Source organism: Lissotriton vulgaris, chromosome 11, assembly GCF_964263255.1.
Source record: "Lissotriton vulgaris chromosome 11, aLisVul1.2, whole genome shotgun sequence".
Classification (NCBI taxonomy): domain Eukaryota; kingdom Metazoa; phylum Chordata; class Amphibia; order Caudata; family Salamandridae; genus Lissotriton; species Lissotriton vulgaris.
In genome coordinates, this window is record NC_141699.1 from 1,066,514,786 (window position 1) to 1,066,534,849 (window position 20,064).

The following is a 20,064-nucleotide window of genomic DNA, read 5'->3' on the forward strand; positions in this document are numbered from 1 at the left end:
AATATCTGTGACTATCGTGGGCATATGCCCCCCCCTCAAAAAAGTGAACATGGCAACAGCATGGACTATCCCCGTGACATCCTATGGGAATGACAACGGGGTTCCGCCCCATCATGGACTCCAGTGAGGACAACCTGAGCATCAATCACTACCCCACCTGGACTTACATGTGACAGACAAGGACATCACCGTCTCTCAATGGATGACAAGGGAACAGAACAGACATCATCTACCCGCATGGAATTCCAGGGGAATGACAAAGTCATCACTTCCCCCAATGGAATCACATGGGATTTAAAGTACATCACCTTCCCCCGCGGAATCATCTGTCAATAGCATGGAGGTCACCTCCCCACATGGAATCATCTGGGAATAGAAAAAACATCAACAGCCCTCATGGGATCTCACGGTGATCGACTACAGCAGCAGCACCTAACCTCGAATAACGACCTGGATCTAAAATATGGATCAATTCTTGGATTGGAAACACTTAGGAATGGAACATACACTGGCCCTACTCTATTTCTGATTGTTTTGTAGGTCATCTGCCCTCAGTAGATGACACAGGGAAAACGCAGTGGCCACACTCATGGAAAATTTTGGGAATATCCAATACTAATTTGTGTATGCCCAAAGTTATTAAAAGAACGGAAGTCACTATTAAAAGTACTACTGAACAGTATGAAAATACGAATGTGTAGCGAAGTAGTAATCTTCTGGCTCGGTGGGTCCTCAATCCCCCTAGTATGCAGAGGGGTAAAACTTTTAAATTTGTATTTAAAGGAAATTCGTTGAAACTCTGTGGATATCGAAGTTGATTTTTAAAACTATTGGACAACCATAAAAATTCGGAAAAGCAAAATGCCATCTTATATATGGCCTGTTATAAATACATGGGCTTTCCAAATCTCAATTTTAAATAATTGTTGCACAGACGTAGTTTGTAGATTAACCGTGTAAAAATTCCACCAATGATGTTATCTTATTTATATAATATGTAGTAGTACTATTCGAAAATGTCGCTTGGTGTAATGGTTTTGTTTTTAAAGACCGATCACTTAAATAAATTGAAATTGAAACAATACTAATTGACTCCCAACATGAAACGGCATTGGGATTACAAAGAATCATCAGCCACATTAAATCCTGTATGAAGATGGATTTCCCCCCCATGTACAGATTTCGTCTTTCCACATGAACTCATCCCGGGATATCGTGTCTATTACATCGTCTCATAGAATGATGCTAGTGTGTTATGCAACTCGTAAGGATTGACCTATAAGAGCAAGGGCATCGCGGTGAGATGGCCGGGACGTAGCACAGGCAACTCCTGCTCTCATGGAATCAAATGAGGCTAGCAACCCATCACTCCACACTCATGGAATCGCATGGAAATAGCATGAAACCCTCCACAATGGATCCAGCTTCAATCGTGTGCACCAGCACTTGTGCAGACATTACTGGCTCAATGGAGCAGACCAAGCAGAGGTACTTGTCCTGACCATTCATCAATGGTCAGTCCATCAACCAACAACGATTTGATGTGCGGCTGCCTCGTGGCCGGCCACTATGTGGTTGTTGGAATTTATTCCACACTTCTATCCATACTTCACCTGGTAGTCCTTCAAATAGACACCTTCTAAAAGTATAAGCATCTCTTTGTAGTTGTAGAAGGTGAGAGCCAGGCAGGTACCCTGCTCTTAGATCTAATTTAATGGTGCCAAATCATATAATAATGCTCCCACAAGGCAAGACTATTTTCTTTATTTTTTATTTTATAGTTTTTATAGAGCTCGAATCAGACCCGTGAGGGTATCAGAGCGCTTTACAGTATTAAGGGTGGTGTACAAAGCGTTGGGAAGGGAGGGATCAATTGGGTAAAATAGGGGATATATTATGCAAGAGAACACGCAGTCTAAAGTCCCGGCAACATGTGGGAAGGAAATTAAAAAAGGTAGATATATTGTACAACAAGACTACTCCATCCATAGAAAACACAGTAATAGGGAGTGATAACATCAGGTCACAGACAGCTTTGTCCAATCCCAAGTTGACAGGAAGTAATACCCAACATGCTGCAGAATTGTAACATAAATCTGGTTCCCTGAAAAACCCCAAATTATTTAAAATGAAATACTCACTGTAGAGCTTACCATTTTTTCTTTGCTCGTTTTACTGGGAATGAAAATGCTCAACACATTTTTGAAGCCTTTGAGTAGTTTATTGTAAAATGTGGTGAAGATATTGATTTTACTGGGATTATTGGGATACTATATAACTTCTCTTTCTAGGAGAAATGGGTTATCCAAATGTTATGATTTCCAAGTAAGCCTTTTATCTTTAGACACATACATTCTTATATTAAGGGATTTTAAGGTAAGGACTGATTTTAAATATTCCCTTGAAAACAATTTCTGGGCTTTACTTGATATTTTTGGACTCATTTAATTTACAGAGGACTCTACATATGAAGCAGACCCCTCGAGGCTTCATTCTTGATTCTAAACTCTGGCCTATCAATCAATCAATTTCTTCTTTATGACCACACCCTGCTTTGATTTTTCATTCTTTAGATCTGTGCCCCACAATTAAGTCCGATCCTATATTTCAAATAAAGGACTGGGGGGGCACATCAGCAAGGTGGCGTTATAAAATTATCGCCACTTTTGCGTCCGTTTTCGGCCGAAAAGCATCTATAATTTTATCGCCTTATCTGCAAAGTCACGCTATCGCCATGTAATCCAATGGGAGGTGGATTACATGGCTAAATCCACCCTGCCCTATCAGCAAGGTATCGCCTGTCACAGTGCGATTATCGCCGGTTTCCCAGCGATAATCGCACTATTTTGAAGCTAACGCTTTGATTTCTATCGCTTTGGAGATATGCTTTGCTGATAGCACGATATCTTCGCAATAGGAACCAGCGATAGCCGGCGATAATTATCCTAGAGCTAAGTGCGCTTAGCGATAATTCTCCCCGGTTGTTGCTGATATGCCCCTTGGTGGTCTGTTCGGTAATATCTAAACCTACATTATCAGAACTTAATACACTTTGGCTGGCGCCCCATTGGGATGTTGCGTGTGTTGTTGAAAAACTGCACAACTCAAATTGCAATGATGGCATATTTCCTGCATCTTCAGAAAAGAAAAAGAAAACTTTATACTGTGACATCTTTAGCCTAATTAACACCTTTGATTCTCATGACGAGCTCAGCTCGTCATGAGCCACGGTGCTCGTGTGCTCATGACGAGCTGAGCTCGTCATGACCTTTAGAACGCTCGCACGCTGGGCTAATTCCCTGCTGTGCGAACGTTCTAAAGAAACAGGCGTGGTCATGACGAGCTCAGCTCGTCATGAGCACACGACCACAGTGGCTCATGACGAGCTGACCTCGTCATGAGCACAGGGGGGCTGTGCGCACCCCCTCCCCCCAGCACAGCAGGGGAATTTGCCCAGCTGCAAAGGGGTTAAAGCCTTTCTTGATCATGTGTTCCGTCTAGCATTCTTAAGAGAGCTACTTTGACTCCCCTAATTAAAGATGTTTGGACCCACAGCTGTTTACTAATTACAGGCCTATTTCTAACTGGTCCTTCCTGGATAAAATAAATGAATCATTAGTGATGCCTCAAATCCAGGATGATCTGGAACATAATAATCTTTTGTCTACTAATCTATGTTCAATCTCAGGTTTGGATATCAAAGCAGCTTCACAGCTCCCCGGTGAAGGGTGGACTTATATCTGCCACTGCACCCAATGTTACTACATCATCACCAACAAAATAGGATGAACTATTTTGTTATAAACCTCAAATCACTTACCAATGTGCAGCTGTTCCTAACATATCTGATCACAAATATAGATTTAGACTTGCAAACGACCAATGGCAACTTGTTGCAGCAATTTAACTCCAAATGTAAGAAAGATTACTCTGGATAGCATAGCCCATGCTGACCTGAAAATGTGATTAATAATAGATCACGTTCAAAACAGTAGCAGCTCTCAATATTGAGCACAAGGCTCCGCCCTACTATTAATGTATAGAGCATCATAGAGTGAAAAAGAAATCAGCCTGCTGGTACGCAAGCAAAGATCTAATGTTACTTTACGCTCCTCCGTGCAACGTAGGACAGTGACTTAACAGAACTTGATGAGGAGGAGTGGATGGAGGTGGTGGCATCCCCGAGGGAGGGGGTGATATCCCCGAGGGAGGGGGTGATATCCTCAAAGCTAAAACTGGTGCAGCTGAAAATACTGCATAGGATATATGTTACCGGGCCGGCTTCGGTCACGATGGGGAATGGAAATGAACCTAATTGCAGACGACGATGTGGCCGGGAGGGCACCTTTTTTCATGTGTTGTGGGAATGCCCTCACATAGCGAGATATTGGAGGGCAGTCACCTCATGTATGGGGGAGGTTCTGGGGCAGACAATAACAATGGAGGCCAAGCGGTGTCTCCTAAATATATGGGAAATGACTGACTTGGGCAGTAAAGAAAAAACCTGGGTAACGCTAGGATTAATGATCGCTAAATGGAACATTGCTAGGAAGTGGGAAGTCCGCACAGCCCCGACGCTGGGGGAATGGGAAGGAGACATGGACTGGTCCATGTTTCGAGGAAAAAAATGGTCTATGTTGCAAGAGGATGCCCTAGAAAATGGATACAAATATGGGGAAGCGGAATGACTATAGAGGTACTATATGTGAGCCACCCGTGCTACCGGCACAGCCGCCCCTGGAGGATCTAATACCCTAATGTTCTATTGTGTACTGTAATGTATACTTAGCAGGATACTGTGGAACTGTGTGTAATGTGTCACTAACTACCATGCCTTGTGATTTCTATCAAATGTAAACTGTGTTATAGTGTTTTAATTAACAATAAAAAGAAGTTAAAAAAATAAAAAGTATGTTACGCCCTTTGCTTAAACGTGCAGGATCCACAAACAAACTGTTTCTTGAATAGGACATTTTACATCGCATGCGTTTCCATTGCATGCGATTACAACACGGTTGTTACAATGACCACATTGTTACATTGCAGTACATTACAACGCAAGTCATTACATCGACTTGCTGGAGGGGGCGCGCTGGACTTAGGAATAGTATAATTTACTATTCCAACTCCAGTGTGCGCAACAGTAGGGAAGGTGTTGAAATAGTAAATTATACTATTCCTTATGTTAGCGCGTCCCCTACAGCAAGTCGATGTAACGACTTGCGTTGTATTGTACTGCGATGTAACAATGCGGTGGTTACAACAACCGCATTGCTGTTTCCCCTGTTTGTTATGCGTGTCAGGACGCTCTCTTCGCCATCCCTAAATCACCCAGGGAGGCAAAGGAAAACAGGGAGGGGAAGCAGCTCAGCGTAACAGAAGCTCCATGGGCACTCGGCGTATCAGCCCAGCATCATACTGATGACGTTGAACGTTTCCCAGCCCAGCATCATACTGATGACGTTGAACGTTTCCAACCTTCAGCACAAAAAAGAACTCTCGACTACCCTTCCTGGTGTCGTCATGGAAGCCGGTCACAGTGACGATTTGTAGACAACGGCGTAGCGCAAACTGGTCCCCTCCCCCCTTGCAGAATGTGATGAGAAGCCCCTGAGTCTTCCATATCTCACAGATATTCATTGCCTTTGACGTGAATGGGGGGCCCCAGGAAGTGTTTGGGAGCCCCTGATAGGGTGGGGGTCCTGAAGACGTAGGGGTGGGGCCCCGGCACCGCAGGGGCTTGTGTTACGCCACGGTTCGTCGACGCGGAGCGTTTCAACAGCTGCAGTCTGAGGCAGATATGAAGGTAATGAGTTAGGGTCCCTGTAGACACTCACTCCATAGCAAGGGCGCACGTGCTCTGCATTGAAAACATTAACAGCTGTTATTGGCCCTGTTGAATTCAGTTACGTAAAAAAAATTATAATGTCAAAGACCGAATGAGAGCGCGCTCCCTTAGTCATAAAAACAAAGCTTTTTTCCTAATCATCCATTTACACAATCGCTTTGCTGAGAGATTTCCGTCAGCAGAAATGATTTTGCTCTTTGCCATGTACCGAGCCTTTCAGAGATAAAATAATTGTAAATTAATTTTTAATTTGACTGAACTTGCCGTGAAGCTTTCCACTCTGCGAGTGAGCCCCGGTGGCGGCCTTGTAACTACAAGGGTAAAGACAGATTGGAAGCCCTCTAGAGGCGGATGTTGACAACCGTGTCTGGATTCTGCTTCCCACCCACGCTCTCCCCCATCCCCCAGAATTAAAGACAGAGCATTAACCTTTAATGCAAAATGAGTGAGAGAAAGAGATGGCCATCTAGTGGCTGAGTTATACTACGTGAAATCTGACACACTATTTGCAAACCCAGTTCACCCACTTGGCCAAATCGTGTGACCCTGGGCAATTATTTTATTTTCTCATGCTTCCCTTTTCGTCATTATCACTACTCCTTAATGGGTTCCAGAGTAATGTTCTACTTGCCAAAAAAAGCGCTTCAAAACCCCATCAGGGGTAGCAAGCGCTATATGTATGCAAACCTTTTTCCTTCTTCTATCCCTCCGCTACCCTTCTTAATCCAAATAACTGACTAACATATCCACCACTCAAATTACTTTCATATTTCACGATACTAATTTTCAAGACTAATCCTTTATGGGTTCCAGAGTAGCATGCTACTCATCCAAAAAGTGCTTCAACGCCCCATCAGGGGTAACAAGCGATATATAAATGCAAATATTTTTTCCCTCTTCTATCCCTCTGCTATCCTTCTCACTTTAAATAACTGACTAACATGTCCACCACTCAAATTACTTTCATATTTCACTATACTAATTCAATACTAATCCTTTATGGGTTTAGAAAGTAGCGTGCTACTCGCCAAAAAAAAGCGCTTCAATGCCTCGTCAGGGGTAGTAAGTGCTATATAAATGCAAATGCAATGTAATGCAATATTAGAGTATTGAGGGCATCTTCAAATACATGAGTTCAAGAGGAGAGCTTACAAAACCTGTCTTGTCTTTAATCGAAAGTGTTGCTTAATGTACAATAACAACTTAGGGTGCGCACAACTAATGTACCCCTTGGTTCACTACTTACAGCGTCATCAGTGGAGGGGGAAACTAATATTTACTTAAAAACTATCACTTCTAATAAATGCCTCTCAATGTACTGATATAATCAATCAATCAAAATGAGCTTTATTCCACTTTCATGAATAAAAACCATATAAGCATATAATGCAGATATAAAGTGCACAATCAAATACAAAAAAACTGTGAAAATCAGTTAAACACTTCGATGCTGATGACGAGCTCAGCTCGTCATCAGGCTTACCTGCTGTGTGCTGATGACGAGCTGAGCTCGTCATGTAATGCGGTAATTTCAAAAATACCGCACACAGCGGGAAAAGCCGCCGCAGCAATGCGGTTAAATATTAAAAGTGGACAGTAACGCATCACTGCTGAACAGTCAGTTTCTTCCTTATTCGTATCACTGACCACAAATGGCTGGATATCCTACAGCAAATTGCAACAGAGGACAACTGTTGTAAAAGCAACAATGCTGGGCTACAGTGTTTAAAATTCAATTCACGAAGAATTGGCACTATAAAACGTCTTCGAGGAATGTCATCGAAGGTACAAAAAAAGGTAATGTGCAAGGTGCCTTGACTAGATAAATTGTCACAGTGGCATTTAATCAGTGCGTCTGTCCAGTCATTGGTGACAGGAAAGGTAACTAAACGATAAGAGATGTCTGATCTAAAACACGTTAACACAAACCTCTGCTGACAATTCTGCACAAAACTGAGGTATGATTGCACACCGTTTGTAACAAGAAGCATCTGGTTTTTGGAATCACTAGGGACATATTTATAATGCCCCTGCGGCACTTTTACGCTGGCGGAACGCCACTTTTGTAACACTCCGGAGGCACAGTGTGCCGGTCCATATTTACAAAGCCAACCTGCATGGCTTTTCACAGCCTTGTAAATATGGCCCCTTTTCACGCATTACTCTGCATGAAAGAGACATTCTACCCATGGAATCTGATGCATTTTACAGATTTAAAAGTTTTCGTAAGCCTGGGAATGCGTCAGAGTCTAATGCCTCCCCAGAGAAGGCGTTTAAGGGGTGCAACAAGGAGAAATACCTTTTTTTCTCCTTGTTTTTTTATCTTTCTATGTGTACTGCATTCTGCAGCACACACAGAAGGATGAAAACACCATGAAGTATTGTTTTTGTTCAGAGAGGAGTCCCTTTCTGCACAAAAATAATCATACCTGTAACTCTGCACCCTTGCACCATGGTGCAAGGGTGACTGCGTAGGAGCAAGGCAGCCAATTGTACGCCGGTGCAGAGGAAAGCACAGGGATGCGTCCTATTGCTGTAAAAACGACGAATCCCTGCATCTTCCTAATGATGCAGCTCGGCACAGCAAGATGGTGTGCAGCGCCGCACTGCGCCATTTACTAGGAAATAAACCCTAGGTTTCACCACTTCCTGAGACAGAATTTGGTCTCAAGTAAAGATAAATATTGTTTCTTTAACTCCTTGACCACAGCGCGAATTCCGCCGCGTGCGGGAGTTCGAATGGGTGGGCGGGGCTGCATCGGCCAACGGACGTGCACAGCACTAGCGAGGTAGTGCTTGCGACGGCAGTTGGCCGACACGAGCACGGAACGGGATAAATCGTTTTAACTATCATTTTGTAGTGCTTCGGAGTAGTACAATATTCTACATGCCCAACAACTAATAAGAACTGTTTGACAAATTTAAACCAGGGAATAAAATGAGACCCGGGCATCTAACGACACTCATTAATGAACATGCGATTTAAAACAGTGAATTCGGAAGGCCATACTTTATGCCATAATAGGATTGGCTGAATTCTGATAAAATCAGATAAAAATGAATCCCTGAGTTCAGAATGACATACAAATGTAGACCAACTTTTAGGGATAGACAAAAGGATTCTTTAAAAAGGCGTTCTCAACCATCTGGAGCTGATTAACATTAGGGCGGCCCAAAAATGCCAGCCCCATATAAAGCTGCAGAAAAAAAATGCATTGTACATTGTTAGCATCTCTCTCACTGGTTTGTTGCCTAATTTAATGGTAAAATTTAAGAGCGCAGTCACAGATTTATTAAAATGCAGCTTTCTGTTATTTACAGCTTAGGACCATGGGTCATATTATCAAGAAACAGCGTTAAAATTATCAAACTGCCGCTAAAGCGGCAATAATGGGCTTGATAATGTGCCCTTGTGAATTCCCATAGAAGCCCATGTTTTGGTGTGAACATGGATTTCTATTGGAATTCTCAAGGGCATATTATCAAGCCCACTATCGCCGCATTAGGGGCAGTTTCCTGCAGCTAAAGTGGCGATAAGTTTAACGCCGTTCTTGATACTATGCCCCAAAGTTCCATGTTCATCAAATAAAATACCCAAGTAGGGGAAAGTTGAGGTACAACTTAGCTTAGCGTCGCCAGCCATAAATTCCCAACACTTTCCTAACTTTTCTCCCACACCTCATGATAAAGGTCTTACTTTTGTTAGCAATCAAACCACGTTCTGATGTGTTAATGAAACAGGTAAGTAACCGCTGCAAACCCAGGGGGGTGCGTGACATGAGGACAGCATCGTCGGCGTGAAGCAGACAAGGCATGGGTCACTCTATTGCCAATTTGTGCAAGATCTTTGCAGTTTTTAATTAATGCAGAGCCCAAGCTGTTAATGTACAAGGTGAATAAAAAAGGAGCGAGAACAAAGCCCTGTCTGACCCCTCTTTCGAGATGAAAAGCACAGTACAGTCGCAGCTTTGGCCAAAGTGCTCCCTAGCCTTTCCCCCTGAGTATATTTCTGTAATGAGGACGATTATCTGAAGATCCACCCCAAGCGCAGATAAAATTGCCCACAGTTTTATAAGAAGGACACAGTCGAAAGCACTCAACAGATCGACAAAAGCCGCGATCCGCTGACCTTTTTCATGAAAGTATATTTACCTATAATTAAGTTAAGGTTTAGACCCTGCTCAGTTGTTCCCAGAACTCTGCGGAAACCATACTGCAGGTCTGAGAGAAATTTGGTGGTTTTGGCCCACTCTTCAAGTCGATTCAATAAAACGTTCCCAGTGACTCAACCGTGAGTCGAGCAATGATATGGGGTGATAACTGGCTGGATTTGAGTGATCCCCTTTCTTAAAAATTGGAACGATAACGGACTCTCACCGGGAGTTCAGTATGCCTGAACGCAACAGGCTTCTAACACTCTAGTTAAAATTGGTCCCCACAGAGGTATGTTGGCCTTAAACAGATCAATGGGAATCCCATCCGGCCCTGGGGCTTTACCTCCCTTAATGCCCATGAATGCCAAAATGATTTCATCCGGGATAAAAGATAAATTTCTAGAGCCTTGCGACACCATCAGCTATGACAAGGCTTGAGCCCTGGATATAAATGTTAGAAGTAGAGTAAATCTCCTAGAACCGAGCAACCCAGTCATACTCATTAATGGCCAACTCTAATCTGGTGGCGCTGTCATTCTGTAATAAAGGGCCGTTAATTACATACCAAAAAGCTCCAATGTCCTTTGTCAGGCTAGATTGGATCAAAGATTCCCTTGCCATGAACTTCTTCTCCTTCTTCCTGGTCTTCAATACTAAATTATACTCGTGCCTACACCTTCTCACTTCCACAGGACGGTGCGGAGTCTTGTGAAGGGCTGTCATAAGAAGCTTGTGGACTTTAGTACAATTACTCTGGTTAACGATTCTTTAATCCCAGGGGAAATCTTAAGGAAAGCCACCTTATCATCGACTGAATCATCTAAACAGATATCAAAGGCACCCCTATAAGAAGTGATCGATTTTTAAAGTAAATTATCAGACTTAACCCCTTAAGCGCTGCCGTCGGCCAACGGTCGTCGCGAGCACTACCTTGCCAGTGCTGCGCACGACCATTGGACGACGGGCCAGCGCTCGTCATTCGAACGTTCAGCACTGGGTAAAGAACGTTCGACGTAGCAAAGGGGTTAACCCACAACCAACGTAACGAGGTACCATAAGGTGCGGCTCTTCCACTAGGGAGGAGGAGCATCGCCCCACTGCTTCCTCGCACTGCGTGAAATCAGAAGTGTTTGGTTGGGGTGGGCGGGAGAGCAGGTCTGCTCTAGGGCAGGGGAGGAGTGGCTTGCCCACTGCTGAGGGTGCTGACTATTTGGTCAGCCCCCTGGAGCCGACCAAATCAGTCATGCGCACTCTGACCTTTCTCCATGTAGGCTGCAATGCAGCCTACATGGAGAAAATGGCCTCCCCATAGGCGCCTGGCTGGTCGGCGTACCGACCAATCACAACACTGCCATTGCAGCTTTGTGATTGGCAGAGGGGAGGGGAGGGAGGCTGCCTGCTTCCTGTTCCTGACAGAGGCAGGAGAGCAGGTCTGGAGCAGAGACGACGCGGGACCCAGGAAGGTAGGTTTATTTTTAAATGAACCGCACCCCATGTGAACCCCCGCGTGAACCGCTCCCGCAAATCATGCCAGCCGCAACTGGGTACCATTTTGGGTAGGTAACAGGGTGATATCAAAAGGACGATCAACATGATTACTTTTCGAGCCCCACACCTCTTTTACATTTATACTCCGAGGGTTGTGATCACTCATAAAGATGGGGTGGGTAATGAAATCACATAATTTTTCAAGCTTGTGAGAGACAAGAATGTAATCAGTAACAGTGTTGTGGCAGCGGCCAATAAAGGTGGGATACAAAAGGAACTGGTGGGGTACATTATTCATTAGAAAATACAAGATCAAACTTGATCAATAGGTTGGTCAATTTCATTCCATAATCACTGTGACTGAAATGAGTTTGGTCATTGTCAAAAATATCCACCATGCCACATACCCTTTTGGGGGAAAAATGACAAACAAGTATTAAAATCACCAACCTATATTTAAAAGGTTTTTTTCCCTTCAGCACAACATAACTTGTCCAAAACATGTTTAAGTTGGGATATACAGATATCAGATAACGAAGCATTATTGTACATAGAAATAATGTGTCCATCACCTGCCATGAATGTATCACATAGAAGTAGTGTGTCCATCACCTCCCGTTATAGGGTCATATAGAAGTAGTGCGTCCATCACCTCCCGTTATAGGATCACGTAGAAGTAGTGCATCCATCACCTCCCGTTATAGGGTCATATATAAGTAGTGTGTCCATCACCTGCTGTTATAGGATCACATAGAAGCAGTGTGTCCATCACCTCCCGTTATAGGATCACATAGAAGCAGTGTGTCCATCACCTGCCATTATAGGATCACTTAGAAGTAGTGTGTCCATCACCTGCTGTTATAGGATCACATAGAAATAGTGTGTCTATCACCTGCCATTATTGGGTCACATAAAAGTAATGTGTCCATAATTTGCCGTTATAGGATCACATAGAAATAGTGTGTCCCTCATCAGCCATTATGGATTTACATCTGAAAAGTACAAACATTACCAGGCCTTATAGGCAAATAGTGCAAACACCACCTGCTATTATGGAATTACATGAAATTAGTAAATAATTCACCTGCTCTTAATGAATATCGTGGGAATAGTGTGAACAGAACCTGCTATTATAGAGACCACTATTATATGAACTTGGCTTCTGGGGCCCTGTGGCAGCGGTAAGGGCATGGCCTGCCCTAACAGAAGGACCATCTAATCTTATGGACAGCACCGACAGGGTGCCAGGGAAGTCGGTATTTCTGGTCCTGGTTGCCCAATATTTACCTAGTATTTCACCTGTTCAATCAGTAATAGTGTTACCATGCCCAGCAATAGTGATATTACAGCACCAGATAATAATCGTGATAGTTCCATACCCGGCAATCATGATATTACCGCAAATTATGTTTTAAATAAAGAATAATAGCATTGAAAGCAGTAGTTAGCACCTCTTTAGTGCATGAATACCCCTGGCGCAATAAGTAGTATTTTAGCACTTTTAGTGCATGAATATCCCTGGCCCAATAAGTGGTATTTTAGCGCTTTTCTGGTGCATGAATATCCCTGGCGCAATAAGTGGTATTTTAGCACTTTTTGGTGCATGAATACCCTATGTGCAATAAGTGGTATTTTAGCACTTTTTGGTGCATGAATATCCCTGGCCCAATAAGTGGTATTTTTGCACATTTTGGTGCATGAATATCTCTGGCGCAATAAGTGGTATTTTAGCACTTTTTGGTGCATGGATACTGCTGGCGCAATAAGTGGCATTTTAGCACTTTTAGTGCATGAATATGCCTGGCGCAATATGTGGTATTTTAGCACTTTTTGGTGCATGAATATCCCTGGCGCAATAAGTGGTATTTTAGCACTTTTTGGTGCATGAATACCCTATGTGCAATAAGTGGTATTTTAGCACTTTTTGGTGCATGAATATCCCTGGCGCAATAAGTGGTATTTTTGCACATTTTGGTGTATGAATATCTCTGGCGCAATAAGTGGTATTTTAGCACTTTTTGGTGCATGAATATCCCTGGCGCAATAAGTGGTATTTTAGCACTTTTTGGTGCTTCAATATCCCTGGCGCAATAAGTGGTATTGTAGCACTTTTTGGTGCATGGATATCCCTGGCGCATTGAGTGGTATTTTAGCACTTTTTGATGCATGAATATCCCTGGCACAATAAGTGGTATTGTAGCACTTTTTGGCGCATGGATATCCCTGGCGCAATGAGTGGTATTTTAGCACTTCCTGGTGCATGAATATCCCTGGCGCAATGACAGGTATTGTAGCCCTTTTTGGTGCATGAATATCCCTGGCGCAATAATGGTATTTTAGCACTTTTCGATGCATGAATATCCCTAGCGCATTAAGTGGTATTTTAGCACTTTTTGGTGCATGAATATCCCTGGCGCAATAAGTGATATTGTAGCACTTTTTGGTGCATGAATATCCCTGGCGCATTGAGTGGTATTTTAGCCCTTTTTGGTGCATGAATATCCCTGGCGCAATAAGTGGTATTGTAGCACATTTTTGGTGCATGAATATCCCTGGTGCAATAATGGTATTTTAGCACTTCTTGGTGCATGAATATCCCTGGCGCAATAAGTGGTATTTTAGCACTTTTTGGTGCATGAATACCCCGGCGCAATATGTGGTATTTTAGCAATTTTTGGTGCATGGATATCCCTGGCGCAATAAGTGGTATTTTAGCACTTTTGGTGCATGAATATCCCTGGCGCAATAAGTGGTATTGTAGCACTTTTTGGTGCATGAATATCCCTGGAGCAATAAGTGGTATTTTAGCACTTTTTGATGCATGAATATCCCTGGCGCAATATGTGGTATTTTAGCACTTTTTGGTGCATGAATACCCCTGGCGCAATATGTGGTATTTTAGCACTTTTTGGTGCATGAATACCCCTGGTGCAAAATGTAGAATTTCCCGTTTTTTGTGGGTCAATACCACATCACACTAAACAGCAACAAGCATTGGCGAAAAAATAGGTTTCCCCTATGAGAGATTTATTGGCTTTGTCAATGCTTTTTTACACATGATGCACAGCAGCCGGCTCGTTCAGCGAGGCCCAGAAATAAATTCAGAGGCAAGTGTCTGAAATGGCTAAGAATGAGGTGCAGGAAGACCTCGATTGCAGCATCAAAAATGCAAATATTGCGTGAATCACTGTGATTAGCCTCGCGAGACTTTCTCCCATACCAGTGCCAGTTTTGCCCAAAAAGTTTCAGCAACCTGCTTTTTGCAGCCCTGATGCCCCATGCAGCACTGTCCTTCACTAGTTCTTACTCTCAGCTGATGTGGAATCTATCCAGATGTTGGGTGGGAAAAGACCCAGGAGTCGATGAAATTGACCATTATGGTGAGGCAGTAAGTTCTAGCCTGTGGGACCTCATCCATCAGTCAAACATATAGTGTTGTGACCCCTCTGCCAAAAAGAAGCCAGGCACCGGCTCAGATCTGGGCAGGCTATGGGCATGCCACATATGACGTGCATGTGTATGCGGCACCGGTCCACAAACGTCTGAACCGTTTCTGATTTCACAGCTAGGAGTTAAGGTATCCACAAGCCTGTGATGGGAATGAGCTTTGGAGTCCCTTTAAAGGTAACTTCTTTTCCTATTCCTCTGGGTTCTTCTAAGAATGCTCCAGTAACATGTTTATCACACAACTGCCTACGATAGAGTCCCTTGGTTGGAGCACAACTTCCGGTATGTGCAGTGGCGGCTGCTGTCAATGAAAAGTGGTGGGGGCAACGCAGGGGAGAATAACACAAATAAATAAACAAGTACTTACCTGCTGACGCCTCGGTGCTCTTCTGTTTCTCTACTCCTGTCCCGGCAGGCCATGGGCTGGTGCACACTGCACAGGCTCCCAGGCTCCCGTACTCCAATCCAGACACAGCTCTCAGACTGGAAATAGTATTACCCAGCATGAGAGAAGCATCAGGATTTATCTGAGCGGGCTGGTTTGGTGCTCAGTGGCGTAACAAGGCTCGGGGTAAGGTGGGTGGACGGTCCACCCCGGGCGGCATGAGTTTTGGGGCGAAGGCCTCCCCCTCGCTCTTACCTGCAGCTGTGCGGGGCGGCCGTCACGGGAATCGCCAACACCCCCCCTCGCTCTTACATGCGGCCGCCGTGCGGCAAACGCAGTGACCGCCACGGACGGCACAACATCTAGCTATGCTAGGGAGCAGGTGCCTGTTTTTCAACTGGCTGTGCAACACAGCTCAGGTTGGAGAAATCTACGTGCATGTGTCGGTTTGGGTGTCCTAAGACAGTTGGCCAGACTGACATGCGCACTTGCAGTGCCCACCACTCCTCCCTGCTGCTGTCCATCAGGATGGCCCCGCCCGCCCTAAGACTTGGCTGGATCAGTGAAAAATATAATGCTAATTAAATTGTTTTATTATCATTTTATTTGTCATGTTTGCATCTGTTGGCTCTCAGCAGTGGGGCGACGCTCCTCCGCCCTTATGGAGGAGCCGCCGCTGGTGCCAGCACCGGGCGGGGTACCGTTCCCCTCTTTCATGACTCTTCTATCGGACTATTGTGTGCAAGCTGTAGGACAGAATGGGTAAAGGTGGGGGGCACCTCAGAGATGACATAGGGAGGTAAACACAGCAAGAGAGGGGGCAACCTATGGGGCAAGGTGGCGGCTCGATGGGGAGGGGGAGAAATTAGAATCATTGTTTGAAACATTGATTACCTCTTTGTTTACCTGCGAATTTATCTTCAGTGCAGGAGAGCTATAGAGTCAAATTGATGGCATCTCTTGCCCTGGCCCTGCCACAGGACTACAATCTTCTTTCACACAAAACGATGTGGGCTGGTTAAAAAAGTTGCAGCCGAAAAAATCATAATAGTAGAAAATTGCACGTTTTGGCAGAAACGTGTTCAATTCTCAATATCTTATAAAGCAATTTATTTAAAGTGGCTAATTAACAGTAGCAGGGAAGGCGAAAGCAAGACGAGGGAGTGGGACACGATTGTAGAGATATGCATTTTGGAAATGTTCAAAATGTTGTGGTGTGCGCTCTAGCCTATCGGCGCATACGGGATGACGCGTTGCGCCGTAGGCTAGAGCGTGATAGGCGCGCATGCGCACGGGAGAGAGAGAAACGGCGCGAAGGAATCAAATCGGCAGTTGGCGACCGGAGCAAGTCGTTGTTGGACGCTCGGCGCCCTTAGCTCATTTCTTAATGTTGTAACCTAAATAAAAGAAGACCTTTCACCTACCCTCTGTGTGAGAGCATCCTGTGGGGGTACAAACATACGTTACAGTGGCGACGAGGCTGGGACCCGGGCACCATCGGGTACAAGACGACGGCAAGGGAATTAACCCCCACACCCACGAGCCAGTGAAGGCACAGGACCGACAAAGGAGAGCAAGGGCGTGGCAGCAGCGCAACAGCACGACCAGAGACAAGCCACCAACCTCAAAAGCCAGGTCAGTGTGGCCCAAGACTCCACAAGCCCCCAGGCGGCAACCTGGCAACCAAGGGAGATAACCCCGAGCCAGAGGAAGGGGAGCCAGCGCAGGCAGCGCACGTTTCGAGGGACAATACCCCAGGTAGCCCAAGGGGTCAGGGAGACACGGCAGGCAGCGCAGGAGCGCCCGGTGTACCCACCAATAGGACCCAGGAAGAAGGACCTAGAGGGGAAGCCAGAATGGCGAATCAGGCATCAGCCCTAATGGCACCAGTCCCATTCCTAACCAGGCCAGGGGAACCCCAACTAAAATGGGAAGACTGGAAGGAATATTTCCTAAATTACATCGAAGCCCTAGAAGACGAGAGTGAAGTGGAATACAAGCCGGAAAGGAAGAAGAGGCTTCTGCTCCACAACTTAGGCCCAGAAGGGGTCAGAGTGTTCAAGAACCTAGTGCCCAAAGAGAGGGGCGCGGAGGAGACGGACGTCTTTGTGAACGCATTGGACGACCTGGACAGCCATTACCGCCCAGCAGTCTGCGTCTCGATAGACCGCTATAATTTCCAACAGAGGAAACAAGAGGCGGGAGAATCCATCGACGACTATGTGGCAGCCCTACGCAGGTTGGCCATCACGTGTAGATATGGAAATCTACAGGATGAATACATAAAAGACCAAATAGTGATGCACACCACCAGCAGAGCAGTCCAAGACAAGCTATGGGCAATGAATGAAACCACCCTGAAAGAAGTAGTGGCGATGGTCAAGAAGGCGGAAATGTCGAAGAGAGGCGCGGACGCGGCGAAAAGAGAAAGCGGGCCCAGACAGATGATCAACAAGATAGATGAAGCGCCGCAATCCAGCAAACCAAAAAACACGCACGGAGATCCGAAGAAGGACACAAGAGGACCTGGGAAACAGATGCATCGCCCCAGCCCAGGTGCAAAATTTGCGTGCTACAGATGTGGCAGTACCGCGCACGCTGCCCAGGATAGGCGCTGCCCCGCGTTCCGCACCAGGTGCTCATTCTGCGGGTTGACCGGGCACTTTGAGAAGGTCTGCCGAAAGAAAGGAACGAAATCCACGGTCAAGTGCATCGACTCTGCCACGGCCAACGTCAGTGAAGAGGACGAGCAGGAAGAGGATGACCTGGTGCTATGCATCGAGGATCAAGTGCTGGACGTATCCGGGAAGCGCAGAGACAAACCCCGCACCCACATGCACATAGGAGGCATCAAGGTATATGTGGCTGTGGATTCGGGATCCCCATGGACCATAATACAAAGATCGATATGGGAAGAGGACTTCGCGCCAGTGTTAGGTCCTGACCTGGATCCGCCGGACATCAGACCCATCTCGTACACGGAAAATTCCATTCCATTGGTAGGATGCAAGGACTTGGTGTTCGAATTTAGAGGACGGTCAGCCACATGCACCTTGTACGTAGCGGAAAAGGGCCCATCCGTGCTAGGATGGAGAGACGCAGGTGCCCTAGGTATCGTTCTCAACCCCGGAGGGAAGGAACAGATCCTGCTAACAGACGAATGGCCCCTCTCGAGGGAGGAGGACTGGAAAGCAGCATACCCTAAGGTATTTGAGGGCACGGTTGGAAAACTGGATAAATTCGTGCATAAGATGATCCTGAAGGAGGGAGCAGTTCCAGTAGTACACAAAGTACGGAACATACCGATCTCCACAAGTGAGGCAGTGCGCCTGGAACTACAGAAGCTGGAAGAGCTGGAGATCATCGAACCAGTCGACAGTGCAGAATGGCTATCGCCCTTAGTGGTGGTTAAAAAGCCCAATGGGAAGGTCCGGCTCTGCGTGGACCTGAGGGAGCTCAACAAAAACCTCATAGTGGAGAGGTTCCCGCTCCCCAGAATTGAAGAGATGCTAGCCAGGACAAAAGGCATTACTCACTTTTCCACCATAGACCTCACGTCTGCATACTACCAAATAGAACTCCACCCGTCGAGCAGGAAGTACACAGCGTTCATAACGCCCTTTGGATGCTACCAATTCAAAAGGATGCCCTTCGGCCTGGCATCCGCTGCGGCCGTTTTCCAGAAGTTGATGCACAGGTTGTTTAAGGACATCGCGGGAGTGCAATACTTCCAAGACGACATCTTAGTGATGGGTTCCGACAAAAGTGACCACGACGAGAAACTGCATAAAGTTCTGAAAGTGCTGCAAGGCAAGGGAATGACGGCGGAGTGGAGCAAGTGCAGAATCGGATCTCGTACTGTGACCTACCTAGGGCACGAGATAGGAACACGAGGAATCTCGCCTAAGGAGCAGAACGTGAAGGCGATAAAGGACGCCAAGGCCCCATCCACCAAAGAAGAAGTGCGGTCATTCCTAGGAATGGCCGAGTATTACAGCAGGTTTGTTAGACATTTTGCCACGAGAACACACAGGATGAGACAACTGACCAGGCACAATACAAAATTTGAATGGGATACGGAAGCCCAGGCCGAATTTGAAGCCATTAAAGACTGTATCAGCCATGCCATTCCCCTGCAGGGATTCGCCCCCACAGAAAAGTCCATAGTAACAACGGACGCCAGCGATAAGGGCTTGGGGGCTGTCCTGGCGCAGGAGAGGGAGGACGGAACAAGAGAAACCATCAGTTTCGCATCCCGGGCGCTGTCCCCGACGGAACAGAGATACAGCGTAATTGAAAAAGAGATGCTGGCGGTCACGTGGGCGTTGAGCAAATTTCGCCAGTTCATATGGGGCACGAGATTCAGGCTCCAGACGGACCACAAGCCACTCATCAAAGTATTGACGTCATCAGGTCATGACACAGCCACTCCGAGAATAGCAAAAATGACCCTGAAATTGCTGGATTTCACATACGATGTGGAATATCTCCCAGGTACGCAGAACAGGGTGGCTGATTACCTCAGCCGGGCAGCGGCCATGGAGGAGGCACCGGGAGAGTCTCCGGACACAGAAGAGATGGTCGCCAGCATGGAGGATCATGAGTCGTCCATCAGTGCGCAGGAATGGCAAGCAGCATATGAACTCGACGAGGAGAAGATGGAGATAAAGAAACATCTCACGTCGGGGTGGCCGGATAAGAAGAAGCTAACGGAGGGGGTCAGGCGCTTCTACGAGATGAGA

At 45.8% G+C, this 20,064-nt stretch overlaps 1 protein-coding gene across 4 annotated transcripts in view; it reads right to left on the reverse strand.

Moving 5' to 3' along the window:
- Positions 1–20,064, reverse strand: part of FAM131A (family with sequence similarity 131 member A) — a 469,936-nt gene that overhangs the window by 48,006 nt on the left and 401,866 nt on the right. The window lies entirely within an intron of this gene.